Consider the following 15,470-nt stretch of genomic DNA (forward strand, 5'->3'; position numbering starts at 1 on the left):
GAGAATTAGATAGGAGAACATCATCAATGTCATTAAATTTGTTCATGCAGAAACTGTTACATTGGTGTGTTTTCTGTTATGTATATTCTCAACAGCAGCAACAAAACAACAAAAAAAGGAATTATAGGAGTCTCTGGTGGTGCAAATTGTAAAGTGCTCATCTATTAGCTGAACCCAGCCAGTTTGAATCCACTCAGGAGTACCTAGGAAGAAAGGCATGGCAATCTGATTCTGAAAGATAAGTCATGAAAACCTTATGGAGCACAGTTATACCATGATGCACATGGGGTCACCATGAATTGAAATTGACTAGATAGCATTTTTTAAAAACTTAAAAATGATACATAAATGCAATCTGGAATTGACTCTAAGTCAACTGCTTGTTTTTATAATTAAGAATAATATTCACCTAAATGGAATCTGGGAGTCTTGGTGTGGCACTGTAGGATAAGCATGGGACTGCTAACTGAAGGGTCAGTGGTTTAAACTCACCAGACACTCCTTGGAAACTCTATACAGGGTGGCCATGAGTCGAAAAAACTCGACACCCTGAGCAACAACAGCAGCAAATGCAATCTGGAGTCTGGTGTGATGCTGTAGTATAAGCACTGAACTACTAACTTTAAGGTTGGAGATTCAAATCCACCAGCCCTTCCTTGGAAACCGTATATAGGATCACTGAGTCTGAACTTACTTGATGGCACCTAAGGAGCTCTGGTAGCGTAGTGGTTATGAATCGGGCTGTGAACCACAAGGTCAGCAGTTTGAAACTACCAGTTGTTCCGCGGGAGAAAGATGAGGCGTTCTGCTCCCATAAAGATTTACAGCCTCGGAAACCCTGTACAAGGTCGCTGAGTCCGAACCGACTCCATGGCACATAACAACAACAACAACAGCAATAACTAATGCAATCTGGTATCCTGGGTTGGGTCATGAAATAGAAGGACATCAATGAAAAAAATTAGTAAAGTCTGAATAACTCTTGGAGTTAAAGTAATGATATTAATGTCAATTTCCTTATTTTGATAAGTCGATGCCAACGTGAGGGGAAGCTGGATGAAAGGTATTTGGAGAGTCTGTTTACTATTTCCTGTTTACTATTGTCTAAATCTGAAATTATTCCAAAATCATGTTTATAAAAATAATAACCACAAATTCTACAGAATATGGGAATATTTAGGCTAACATATTAAGGGAATAAAGCTGATTCAAAATTGCATGACAGTGTGATTATAATTATGCAAAAAATATTTTTCATAAGAAAATATGCAAATTCTCAACAGTTGTTGCCTGGGGCCATGAAACGGAAAGTAATTTAAATCCTATTTTTTTAATGTTTTCCAATTTTTTCTTTAATATGGGATCTGAACCAGTCAGAGCTCTTAAGAGGCTGTGAACATCAGAAGAGGCTAGTTAACTTCAAGAGAGAAGAATTTTAGGGAAACGTCCTGAAGGTTAAGGAATTAGGCCCCCCCAAAATGAGCCAGACAAAGGGAGACATACAGCAAGTCTGTCACCTCCATCTACTACTACGTGGATGATGACTGGGGTTAGCCAGCCCACAGTAAAATCTTAGATCTGTTGCTCGCTAGCTAGTGACCTGGATCAAGTTTCTTAAGCTCTCTGTGCCCTCAGTTTCTTCATCTGTACAATGGGGCTGTTATAATTGAACCTGCCTTATAGGGTGGCATAAGGATTGTTGTTGATTTTGTTTTTGATTTGCAGCTTAGGAGATCATGTATGCTACAGAGTACAATGTCTCCACAGCGTTTTCTTAATTCTATGGGGCAGTTCTATGCTGTCACATAGAGCTGCTTTGAGTTGAAATTGACTCCAAGGCACCTAACAACATCAGTAACAATCTTTATGGAAGCGGATTGCCAAGCTGCTGCTTCTGTGCTGCTTTCTGGGTAGGTTCAAACCTCCAACCTTTTGGTTCCCAGTCCAGCTCAAACCATCTGCACCACTGAGTGAATACTAAATTGTTGACACGCCCTGTAAATCCATTCTGTTGAGTCAATTATGACTCATAGTAATTCTGTAGATCAAGGGCAGAACTGCCCACTAGGGTTTCAAAGGCTATAATCTTGATGGAAACAGACTGCCATGTTTTTCTCCCATGGAGCAGCTGGTGGGTTTGAACCATCTACCTTTCATTTACTAGCCAAGACCTCTGCCACTGTGCCATCAAGGCTCCTGTATGACAAATGTTGTTAAGTTCTGTAGAGTTGGTTCCCACTCACAGAGACCCTATATAGGGTTTCCAAGGAGTGGCTGGTGGGTTTGAACTGCTACCTTTAAGTTCACTGATCATATAGAACCATACCAGGACTTAAGTCAGCTCTACATACGTATCTTAAGAAAAATGCTGCCGCCATCATTAGAATGAATTTAAACATCAATTTGGCACTCTCAAAGTCCTCACTGGGAGTGGGGTAGGGTTGACACTGGTGACCTAGTAATGTAGCGGCCAGGTTAGAAGAGGAGGGCCAGACTCTTTACTGAGGACCAGGGAAGGCCAGGTGCCAGGAGGTGGGGCTCTTGTAGTAAGTGTTCCATGAACGAGTGGCAACCCAAACACAGCAACAGCTATGACAAACAGCCTGGATTATTTGGGATTGGAAGCAAAACCAGGAAGAGGAGAATTGAGGTAAAGGTCGCCACAGCTGCCTGCAGAACGGTGCTGGCTGTCTGCAAAGGCTGGGCTGTTGTGAGGGGTAGACAACCTTGTACTCCCAGGCTGTGTACCTGGAGGCTGTAGGTGGCCCCCCCAGGGATGTGATGAGCAGCAACAATGTAAAATGCTCGTCACAGGAGGGTAGGGGGTAGATTGTTGTTGTTAAGTGCTGTCGAGTAGGTTCAGACCCATAGAGACCCGATATCGATATCGGAGCAGCTGGTGAGCTTGAACCAAGTTCAAAAGACTTTGCAGTCTGACACATTAGCCCACAGTGCCACACCAGGACTCCAAGGGTGGGCGGAGCTGTCGAGGAGAGTTAGAGGGTGTGCCCAGTTTAAAGTGGCTGGGCTGGACCAGACATGCCCCCAGGAGGTAGCTTGGGGGAAGAGGGAGCGTGGGAGAGGAGAGTTCACAGCTCATTCCTCCCCTGGCTCCCCCATCACAGGGCCAGGGAGCAGTAGGAAGGAGTTACCAACAGGCTACCCTTGCTCCTGGGCTGTGGTGGTCCCCACCGGGCCACACAGGGGTGCACAGATCCAGCAAGCAGAGCAGCCTGCCCCTAAACGTCCTCCCTTAGTCAGCTCCCCTAAATGTCTCTTGGCGTCCATCCACACGGATTCATTTTCTAACAGTACTCTTTTGGGGTCCCCCAGTGCTCAAGTATTTTGATCATCTCTCAGAATTGTGACAGAAATTTTGGGGTGGGGTCAGTGCTCATTGTACACCTGGACAGGGTGGGGGTGAGCCATTTCTCCTATGATCTCACCAATGCCCCAACTTGTATCACTTGGTTATAATCACGAGAGTCGGTAGTGATTCAAACCCGGCTCTCTCTGACCCTAGAAGCAAAATGGACTCCTAAAACCACTGGCTGTAGAGTCAATTCCAATTTATGGAGATCCCGTATGTGTGTCAGAGGAGATGCTTCGTGGAGTTTTCAATGACTGATTTTTTTTTCAGACATACATCGCCAGGTCTTTATTCTGAGGCACTCTGGGTGGACTCAAACCTTCAAGCTTCTGGTAACAGTCAAGAATGTAAATTGCTTGTACCATCCAAGGACTCTGAAACAGATTCAGGACAGCGTGATTCTCTTGTTGGGTCTGCTCACACCGGCCACTCGCAGCCTCAGTTTGTCTTCAGTAAAATGTTCGTGTAGACTTGGTTCAGTAGGTGGAGGCTGGTGAGAGGTGTAACACAAAAAAATTGTCCCAGGCAGGAAGATGAGACCCAAGTCAGCCCAGTGGGATCTAGGGAAAGGATGTGCTCCTTGCGCCCTGCTGCCCTCTGCTGGTCAAGGCCTGCCACTTGGCTAGCGCCCAGAGGAGTTACAAGATGGGCTTGTTGTATCCAAGTGAGCATCAGCTCGGTCACTCACCTTTGATCCAGGTCTTTATCTTTCCGAGCCTCAGTTTCTTCTGTAAAATGAAGGCATTGGAAGGACTGAATGAGGCTGGGTGTACACATGTCTCTTTGGCAGAACCACTGCCATGTTTGAGGTTTACCATGCTTGAGGGTGGGTGGGCAACCTCCTGCATCATCCGGAGGCCCTCCTCCCGCATCCCGGCTCCCAGATGGTGGACACTCCCATGTGGAGCTGACATGCGAATGTTACCGCCCCCTCCCCTGCTGGAATTGTCTGTTAGAACTCCAGGGAGGATGAAGGCCTTTTGGGCACGAACCACACATTCCTCGCTTCTGCACTCCTACCTAACCATCCCTAGCTTGGTGTTCAGATGAATCAGAGCCTAGAACAGGGTTGGCATATGGTAGTGGTTGTTGGCCCAACTCGTGGTGACCCCATGCGCGGCAGAATAAAACACTGCCCAGTCTTCAGACATCTCCATGATGGGTTGCAGATTGGACTATTAGGATCCATAGGATTTTCATTGGCTGATTTTCCGTAGAATGCCAGGCTTTTCTTCCTAGTTAGTCTCTTCAGCATCATAGCCTCCACTGAACATGAAGCACATTGACCTGGAATCAAACCCAGCTCTTCCTCATGTTGTTGGTGCTATTAAATGAAATGCTGTCAAGTTGGTTCCTACTCATAGCAAACCTGGATAGGATTTCTGAGGCTCTAACTCTTTGTGGGAGCAGAAAGCCTCATTTTTCTCCCACAGATTTGCTGGTGGGCTCAAATCACTGACCCTGTGGTTGGCAGTCCAGTGCTTATCCTACAGAGCCACAGAGCTCCTACTCTTCCAAATGGAAGATGGGAATTGTACCACTGCCTTCCTGTCTGCAGTTGTTGGTTTCCATGGAGTCCATTCGAATTCATGACGACCCCATGTGTGCAGAGCAGAACTGCTCCACAGGGTTTTCTAGACTGTGATCTTTGCCTGACTTGTTTTCTGAGGAGCTTCCGTGTGGGCTCGAACCGCCAACCTTTCAGCTAGGAGTTGAGCGCTTTACCATTTGTGCCATTCAGGGACTCTTCTTGCATTTGATTGTTGTTGTTAAATACCATCATTGTTGTTGTTGTGTGCCGTGGAGTCGGTTCCGACTCATAGCGACCCTGAACAGGGTTTCCGAGGCTGTAAATCTTTATGGGAGCAGAAAGCCTCATCTTTCTCCTGTGGAACAGCTGGTAGTTTCGAACTGCTGACCCTGAGGTTCACAGCCTAATTCGTAACCACTATGCTACCAGAGCCCCTTATAGCAACCCTGTATAGAGTTTCTGAGGAGCGACTGATGAGACCTTGCAGTTCAAACCAACTTTGCAGCCGGTCCAGTGCTTACCCCATATAGCACCACACCAGGATTCCTTACATATGATAAGCAACCAATGAAATCTGACCTGATCAAATGTACTGAAGGCCACTCTGGGCTTAGGATACAAGGGCTGAGCTCCAGCTCTTTTCCACCCAGTGCTCGATGCCCTACATTCAGGGAAGGGAGCCAGCTCTGGCTGACACATGCTTGCTGTGATTTCACAGTCTTAGCAATAAGCTCGAAGCTATTATCTTATTGGTGTCGCTCATAACTCTCAGAGTTAACATTTATGGTGTGAGTCATACTGGCTGTACGAACTCATGCCATCCTCCCAACTATTTCAGGAAGCAGGTCCTAATCTGACCCTCATTTTACAGATGAGAAAATGGATAGAGACAGAGAGAGTGTTAGTGACTTGTCAAGGTCACAGGGCTGGGAAATTGCACAGCCAGGATCTGAGTCCAGAAGATCTGTTTCCACCCCCAACGTGACATTGTCAATCCAATGTCACTCTTAGCTCACTCCTGGTGACCGTATACACAATAGAATGAAACCTTTCCTGGTCCTTTGTCATCCTCATGACCACAGCATGGACTTTCTTATGCCAGCCTAGCTCACTGAGGGTCTCCCTTATCCTTGCTGGCCCTCAACGTCACCCAACACGATGGCCTCTTTCAGTGACCGATGACATGCTCATAGCAAGCGAGTTAGAGGAGGTTCTGTTGTGATTCCTAAGGTTGTACTAAACCCACTGCCAGCGAGTTGATTCTGACTCATAGAAAGACCTTTTAGGGTGTAGGAAAACAGGCTCACAGTTTTTCCAGAGGTGTCATCTTTACTGAAGCACCCTGTCACATCTTTCTCCCATGGAGAAGCTAGGGGGTTCAAACCGCTGATCTTTTGGTTAGCAACCCATCACTTAACTCCTGCACAATCAAGGTTCCCCTCTAAGGCTATGTTGTTGTTGTTAAGTGCAGTTGAGTCAGTTTCGACCATAGCAATCCTGTATTGTGGTTCAGAAGAGCGGCTGGTGGGTTTGAACCGCCAACCTTGCAGTTAGCATTCCAGCGCTTATCCTACAGCGCTCCATAAGGTTATTCGTTGTTTTTGTTAAGTGCTGTCGAGTCAGTGCCAACTCATAGCAACCCTGTAAAGGGTTCCTGAGGAGCAGCTGGTGGGTTTGAATTGCTGACCTTGCCGTTCCCAGTCTAATTCTGATTCTACAGTTCCACAGAGCCCTCAAATGAAGGGGCAGGAAGTTGGCCTGTCTTCTGGCCAGCTCTGCCCTTCATCAGGGGGCTTTGCTGATTGCCTGGGGTCTGCAAGTTCTCATCTTCTGAAGGAAGGTCTCCAGGTGCCAACGGAGGCTGGAGGGAGAAGGGTGATCTGCTAGACACCACCCCTCTCCCACGCTGGGGCCCAGGGTGCTGCCCGGGTGGAGGGAGAGGGAAGCTTCATGAGTCACAGACAGTTCACACCCCACCCTCTCTGCTCCCAGGATGCCAGGGTGGAGCTTGACCTCTAGGGTAAGACATGAGCCTTTTCAGCAGACAACCCCAGGCCTGGACAGAGACAGTGTAGGACAAGGAAGACGTGGTTTGTGGCTCTTGGCCCCAGCTGCCCCCTGGCCTGCACTTGTTCCCAGAAACTGCCCAGTGGGGCTGGGGATGTAGAAAGGGGAGCGGGGAAAAGAAGGAAACTTCTTAGGACCCTCGCTCCTGGGCCAGTCCACTCCAAGGCTGCCACGCACTGAGCCCTCTGCCACCTGGAATAGCAGGCAGGGAGGATCGGGCCTGGGATGGGACAGTCTGGACAAGGGAGGAGAGGGGCTGAGAGGACCCCTCCCTGACTCCAGTGCCTGCCTGTCCCAGGCCAGGCAGCTCTGGGCAGGGGCTCGCCCTCCCAGGGTTCCCACACAGGGGGTGGGGCCGCATTCCTGTCCTGCCCTCCCACAGTCCACCCTTGGCTTGTGGTAGCTTGTTGCTTATGTCTGGATGGCTGCTGCGGTCCAACTGGTCTCCCTGCCACCTGCCTGGTCCTGTTCCCAGGCCTGTCATTGCTGAGGTCCACCCTGGCCTTTCCCACAGTGCCAAGAGAAGCCCAGATCCTCAGCCAGAAGGTTGTGCAAAGAGAACGGGTTTTTTGGTGTGCATGTCAGTTTGATGATTAGATGGCAGTTTTTTGGGGGGCGTATATGCCAGGTATTGGTTTAGATACCAGACCCACAGCCATCGAGTGGATTCTGACTCATCACAATCCTGCAGGACACAGTAGAACTGCCCCATAGGGTTTCCTAGGTTGTAAACTTTTACCAAAGCGCACTGACTCATCGCTCTTCATGGAGCAGTTGGTGGGTTTGAACTGTCAACCTTTCAGTTAGCAAGGAAGCACTTAACCACTGCATCAACAGAGCTCCTGGTTTAGGCACAGGGGTCTTCAAACACACCCAAGTCCTTGTTGTCAAGGAGCTGACATCCCAGGGGAGACAGACGACCCAACCCAACTCACTCGAGTGGAGTCCCATGCACAATGACACTATAGGACAGCGAAGAGCTGCTCCTTAGGGTCATAGCAACCCTATGCGCTACAAAACCAAATCTTGCCAAGACCGATGCCATCTTCACAATTGTTGCTATTGCTAAAGGGCCACCCCCCAGGTTGGGGGTCTTCCTCATTATCGCTAACCCTCCACTTTACCAAGCATGATGTCTTTCTCCAGGGACTAGTCCCTCCTGATATTATGTCCAAATACAAGAGATGACCACCACTCATCTGTCAGTTTTTTTATTGCTATGTGCTTTATTGACTATGAAAAGGCTTTCAACTGTGTGGATCATGACAAGCTCTGGACAACATTAAAGAGAATGAGTGTTCTGGAACACTTTATTGTGTTCATGAGGGACCTGTACGTAGACCAAGAGGCAGTTGTTCAAACAGAACAAAGGGACACTGAATGGTTTAAAGTCAGAAAGGTGAGCGTCAAGATTGTATTCTTTCACCATACTTATTTAATGTGTATTCTGAGAAAATAATCCAACAAACTGGATTATATGAAGAATATGGCATCAGGATTGGAGGATGATTCATTAACAATCTGCAATATGCAAATGATACAACCTTGCTTGCTGAAAGCAGAGAGAGCTTAAAATTCTTACTGATAAAGCTCAAAGACCACAGCCTTTGCACTTCAACGTAAAGAAAACAAAAACCGTCACCACTGGACCAGTAAACAACATCCATATAAATGGAGAAAAGATTAAAGTTATCAAAGACTTCATTTTGCTTGGATCCACAACCAACACTCACGGAAGCTGCTGCTAAGAAATCAAATGACATAGTGCACTAGGTACATCTGCTGCACAAGACCTCTTTAAAGTGTTCAAGAGCAGAGATGTCAGCTTGAGGAATAAAGTGAGCCTGACTCAAGCCATGGTATTTTCAACAGCCTCACATACTTGTGAAAGTTGAGCAATGAATAAGGAAGACTGCAGAAGAATTGATGCAGTTGAGTTACGGTGTTAGAGGAGAATATTAAAGTCACCATGGATGACCAGAAGAACAAACAAACCTGTGCTGGAAGAAGTACAAACAGAATGCTCCTTAGAAGCCAAGATGGCCAAACGTTGTCTCTCATACTTTGGGGTCTGGGATCTGCAAGTTCTGGAAAACTTGCTGTCCCTGGAGGGGACATCATGCTTGGTAAAGTGGAGTATCAGTGAAAAACAAGGAGACCCCCAGCAATGTGGATTGGCACCGTGGCAGCAGCAATGAGCTCAAGCATAGCAACAATTGTGAGGCTGGCACAAGACCCATCCGTGTTTTATTCTGTTGTACACAGGGTCATTATGGGTCAGATCTCACTCAACAGCACCTAACAAAAACAACATGAGAGATGTAGTCTTGCCTTCCTGGTTTCTAAGGAGCATTCTGGCTGTAATTCTTCCAACACAGATTGGTTTATTTTTCTGGCAATCCTTGGTACTCACAATAGTCTTCTCTAACACCAAACTCAAATGCATCAATTCCTCTATTAAGGTCTCCCTTAATCATTGTCCAATTTTCACATGTATGAAGCTATTGAAAACACCATGACTTGGGTCAGGCACACCTTAGTCCTCAAACTTTGCTCTTGAACACTTTAAAGAGGTTTTATGCAACGGATTTACCTAATTGCAATACGTCGTTTGATTTCTTAACTGCTGCTTCGATGAGGGTTGATTGTGTAGCCAAGCAAGATGAAGTCTTTGATAACACCAATCTTTTGTCCATTTATCTTGATGTTATGTATTGATCCAGTGGTGAGGATTTTTGTTTTCTTTACACTGAGGTGCAACCTATATTGAAGGCTGTGGCCTTGGATCTTTATCAGTATATTAAGTCTTCACTTCCATCAAGTCAGGTGGTATCATCTGCATGTCACAGGTTGTTAATGAGTCTTCCCCCAATTTGATGTCACATTCTTTTTCATGGTCTATGTACAGCTTCATCAAGAGCACAATACCCATTCTTTGCAATGTTACCCATAGTTTTTCATGATCCATCCAGTTGAAAGCCTTTGCATAGTCAATAAAACACAAGTAAACATCTTTTAGCTCTTCTCTGCTTTCAGCCATATCGATCTGATGTCAGCAATAATACCCCTTGTTTCATGTCCTTGTCTGAATTTGTCTTAAGTTTCTGGCAATTCCCTGCCAATGCACTGTTGAAGCTGTATTTTAAATTATCTTTAGCAAAAATTTACTTGCATGTTATAGCAATGATATTATTGGATGATTTCCACATTCCATTGGGTTACCTCTCTTTCGAGTGGGCACAAATATGGTTCTCTTCCAATCAGTTGGCCAGGTAGATGTCTTCCAAATTTCTTGGTATAGATGTGTGAGTAGCTCCAGTGCTGCATCAGGTTATTTAAGATTTAAATTTGTGTCTGTCAATTCCTGGAGCCGATGCCTTCAACTTGGATTTCTTTCTTTAGTACCATTGATAATTGATCTTATGTTTGTAATCTCTTGAAATGGTATGGTGGCATTTCTTTTTGGTACAGTGACGCTGCATATCCCTTCCATCTTATTTTGAAACTTTCTGCAATATTTTGCCCATGGAATCCTTCAATATTTCAAGTCAAGGCTTGAGTTTTATTCTTCAGTTCTTTCAGTTTAAGAAATGCTGAGCATGTTCTTCCCTTTTGGTTTTCTAACTCCAGGTTGCACATTTCATTATAACACTTGACTTTGAGTTCTTGAGATGCCCTTTGAAATTCTCTGTTCAGCTCTGTGTCTTCATTTTTTCCCCCATTTGCTTTAGCATCTCTATGCTGATAGAGCAAGTTTCTGAGTCTCTTCTGACATCCATTTTGGTCTTTTCTTTCTTTCCTGTGTTTTTAATGACCTATTGCTTTCTTCCTATATGCTGTTCTTGATGTCATCCCACAACTTTTCTGGTCTAGTGTCTAAAGCGTCAAATCTGTTCTTAAGATGATAACTAAATTCAGGTGGGATATATTCAGAGTCATATTTTGGCTCTTGTGGACTTGTTTTAATTTTCTTCAGCTTCAGCCTGAATTTACATATGAGCAGTTGATGGTCTATTTCACAGTCTGTCCCTGGCCTTGTTTTGGCTGATGATATTGAGCTTTTCCACCGTCTCTTTCCACAGATGTAGTCAATTTAATTTCTGTGTATTCCATCTGGTGAGCTCCATGTGTACAGTCTCCGTTTATGTTGTTTAAAAAAGTTATTTGCAACGAGTAAGTCATTGGTCTTGCAAAATTCTATCATGCAATCCCCAGCATCGTTTCTATCACCAAGGATGTGTTTTCCAACTACTGATCTTTCCTCTTTGTTTCCAACCTTTGCATTCCAATCATCAGTAATTATCTTGACTGCATGTCTGATCAATTTCAGACTGAAGAAGTTGGTAGAATTGTTCAATTTCATCACTGGCTTTAGTGGTTGGTGCATAAGTTTGTGGTATTAACTAGTCTTCATTGTGTTGTTGTTAAGTGCCATCGAGTCAATTCTGACTCAGAGACCCTGTAGAGGGTTTCAGAGCAGCAGCTGGTTGGTTTGAACTGCCAATCTTGTGGTTTGAAGTCCAGTACCATATGGCTACAGATCTTGAAATATTCTTTTTGATGATGAATGTTATGCCATTCCTCTTGAATTTGTTGTTTCTGGCATAGTAAACCATGTGATTGTCAGATTCAAAATGACCAACACCTGTCCATTTCAGTAATACCTAAGATATTGATCTTTATGTGTTCTATTTCATTTTTGACAACTTCCAATTTTCCTAAATTCATACTTCGTACATGCCATTTTCCAACTATTAATGAATGTTTGTAGCTGTTTCTCCTCATTTTGAGTTGTGCCCCATCAGCAAATGAAGGTCTCGAAGGCTTTACTCCATTCGTGTCATCACAAGGAGGCAGCTCTTCCCCAGTTGTATTTTGAGTGCATTCCAACCTGAGAGACTCATCTTCTGGCACTGTTATCTGTCACTCTTCTGGTGATATTCATAATGTTTTCATCTTTCAGCACTATATCTGACAATGCAGCTATTTATAAGGTGGCTAAACATTCAGAAGTGAAGAGGACTTGAAACATTTACTTATGAAGATCAAAGAGCACAGCCTTCGATATGGATTACATCTCAATGTCAAGAAAACAAAAATCCTCACCACTGGACCAATAAACAACATTCTTATCAATGGAGAAAAGATTGAAGTTGTCAAGGACTTCATTCTTCTTGGATCAACTATCAACACTCGCAGAAGCAGCAGTCAAGAGATCAGACGACGTATTGCATTGGGCAAATCTGCTGCACAGGAACTTTTTAAAGTATTGAAGAGCAGAGATGTCAGCTTGAGGACTAAGGTGAGCCTGACTCAGGCCATGGTGTTTTCAATAGCCTCATATGGATGCGAAAGCTGGACAGTGAATAAGGAAGATCGTAGAAGAATTGATGCCTTTGAGTTGTGGTGTTGGAGGAGAATACGGAAAGTGCCATGGACTGCCAAAAGAACCAATAGATCTGTTTTGGAAGAAGTGCAGCCAGAGTGCTCCTTGGAGGCCAGGATGGCCAAATGTCGTCTCTCATACTTTGGACACATTGTCCGGAGGAAACAATCGTTGGAGAAGGATGTCATGCTGGGTAGGGTGGAGGGTCAGAGAAAAAGAGGAAGATCCCCAACGAGATGGATCAGCCAGGTGGCATCATTGATGGACTCAAGTGTGGCAGCGGTAGTGAGGTTGGCCCAGGATCGGACATTGTTTCGTTCTGCTGTGCATGGGGTCGCTATGAGTCGGTTCCGACTCGATAGCACCTGACAACAACAACAACAACAAACATTCAGAGGTAATTCGCCTTTTCTTCTAGATCTTAGTCTGGAAGGTCCACTGAAACTTGTCCACTGTGGGTGAGCCTGCTGGTTTATTTACAATACCAGTGGCATAGCTTCCAGCATCACAACTGACAAGCCAGCATAGTACCACAAGCTGACAGATGAGTGGTGGTCTAGAAGAAAGCAAAGAAGGAGAGTGGACTTGGCAGGGCAAGGTGGCTGGAGGAAGTGGCGTGTGTATGTCTTGATGTTCACTGCTCCCCAGAAAGACCTGCTCCCCAGCCAGGCACGTGCCCATCTCCTCCTATTGCCTCAGCCCCAGAAGCCCCTTTCCCACACCTCTGTACCCTCCACCTTCTTGACCCCCATTCTGTCTCTCCTCCACTCCAAAACCCTCCTCAGAATCCTGCCCACGGAAACCCCAACCTTCTACCTATGGGTCTTCTGTGAAGGGCAGGGCAGTGAGAGAGCCCCGGTGGAAGCTCCCTCCTTCTTCTGGCCATGTGACCTTCTGCAGGTCACTTTATTATTCTGGTCCTTGTTTGCTTCTGAGAAATGGGCCCGACAATGCCACCTCATTGGTCCAGGCCTGACAGGAACCTAGTGACGCCAGCTCCCATCCGTTCTGCTGAGCTCCTGGAACACGCAGTCAGCTGCCTCTCCTGTGAGCTGCAAGTCTATGGTCACTGGTTAGTGTCTGGTCAAATCGCCGCTGGGTTCCCACAGCCTCTCCCCACCTCCTCCATGGCTGTGATGGCTGTGGTGATTGGCAAGAGTGAGTGAGGCGGGGCTTGTCCAACTGCTGAAAGAACAGTAGCTAACTTTCTGGTCTCTGTAAATTGTGATCTCCATGGAGCCGGGGCTGCGAACCTTAAGGTCAGCGGTTCGAAACTACCAGCAGCTCCGCGGGAGAAAGATGAGGCTTTCTACTCCCGTAAAGAATTACACCCTCGGAAACCCTGTACAGGGTCGCTATGGGTCGGAACCGACTCGACGGCACTTAACAGCAACAACAACAATGGAGCTGGGTCTAGGGTCAGGATCCCAGACTGGAATTGACAGCCTGGATCCTGGGCTAGAATCTTGGTCCTGTCACTTCTTGAGATTTCCAGCAAGTTGCAGAGCCCTCATCTGTGAAGTGGGTGCAGTAATAGAACTCAGCTCTCTGGGGGCTATGTTAACTGAGTTTACTATGTGGAGAATTCCTGAGCACAGAGCTGGCACTCCGGGAGTGCTGGGTGGGTTAGAGCATAGAGTGATTTGAGAGAAAATCCACCCGGGTTCCTGCTCTTTCTTACAGCACTGAGGGTCCTGCAGGGCTTTAAACCGGAGCCACTTCCTGAAGGTAACCTCCGGGCTGTCCCTGAGGGGTGTGGCCTGAACACTACCCACAGCTTGCTATCTGCCCGGAAAAACTTATGTTCTGGGGCTTGAGCTGAGCCTGACCATGAAGCGGCAGCCAGAGTCCTCCAAATCTCCTGCACACCCCAGAGCGCTGAACTCAAACTTGAACATTTCTAAAGTGTAATGCTAACTTCTGACTCTAACCACACATAGAGTGTCTTAACGTTGCTGAGCTGGAACATGAAATTCTTCCTCGAATTGGGCTATTTCTTTCCGGCTGATATAAAAGTTATCTAATGAAAGTCAGCGTTACCCTACTGTGTGATAGTTTCATCAGAAACTGCTCAGGTGAGGGGCCACCTGGACTAGGTGCGGGATTACTTAGATGACAGATTATTTAGGTGAGGTGAAGCTGATAAATCAGTTAGGCCTGGTGAGGAATCAGTTAGACCCGATGAAGACTCAGGACTTCAGCTATTTAGGAGCTTTCTAGAACTATTACATGGGGAATCCACAGTGTGGGCCCGAAAAGCCTAGTGGGTCCAATATGCAAGTCCACAGGTGGTACAGAGGAGGGGCCCTAGCCAGCCAGAGGAGGCGGGTGCAGCTGAGGAAGGTAACTTCCCTGAAGGTGTTACGTTCCATCAGGACGAGTCCAGAGGCAGATGGGACGCTGTGTGGGGCTGTGCAAAGGTAGGTGGGATAGAAGGATGCACAAGGTGGATGACGGGATAGGCTTATGGTGGTGGGGGTCAGTCTTCTCATCTGATAAAGGGGAAAGTTGAATTCTGCCCTCTTGCCTCTTCTCTCTCCAGCAGTATTACTGATCGGAAGTATGAGATGATTAAACAGAGAAGCTCGGAGAGACTGAGGGTTCGGTTCCAGACCATCACAATATGGTGAATATTGCAATAAAGTGAGCCACACGAATTTTTTGCTTTCCCAACCCACCTTAAAAACCCAAACCCTTCTGCCATTAAGCCGATCTGGACGCATAGAGACCCTATAGGACAGAGCAGAACTGCTCCATAGGATTCTTTCTCCTGGGGAGCAGCTGGTACGTTTGAACCACCAACCTTGTGGTTAGCAGTCCAATGCTTAAATTGCTGCAACACCATGACTCCTTTTTTTGGCTTCCCAGTGCATATAACCCACCAACCGCTCCTTGGAAATTCTATACAAGGTCGCGATGAGTCGGAACCAACTCGATGGCACTGAACAAGAAGTACATATAAAAGTCATATTTATACTATACTGTTGTTGTTGTTATGAAGTGCTGTCGAATCAGTTCCGACCCATAGTGACCCTGTATAGGGTTTCCTAGGAGCAGCTGGTGAGCTTGAACTGCTGACTTTGCAGTTCAAACGGCTTTGCAGTCTGGCGCATTAA

The sequence above is a fragment of the Chrysochloris asiatica genome, unplaced genomic scaffold, assembly GCF_000296735.1.
Source record: "Chrysochloris asiatica unplaced genomic scaffold, ChrAsi1.0 scaffold00040, whole genome shotgun sequence".
Lineage (NCBI taxonomy): Eukaryota > Metazoa > Chordata > Mammalia > Afrosoricida > Chrysochloridae > Chrysochloris > Chrysochloris asiatica.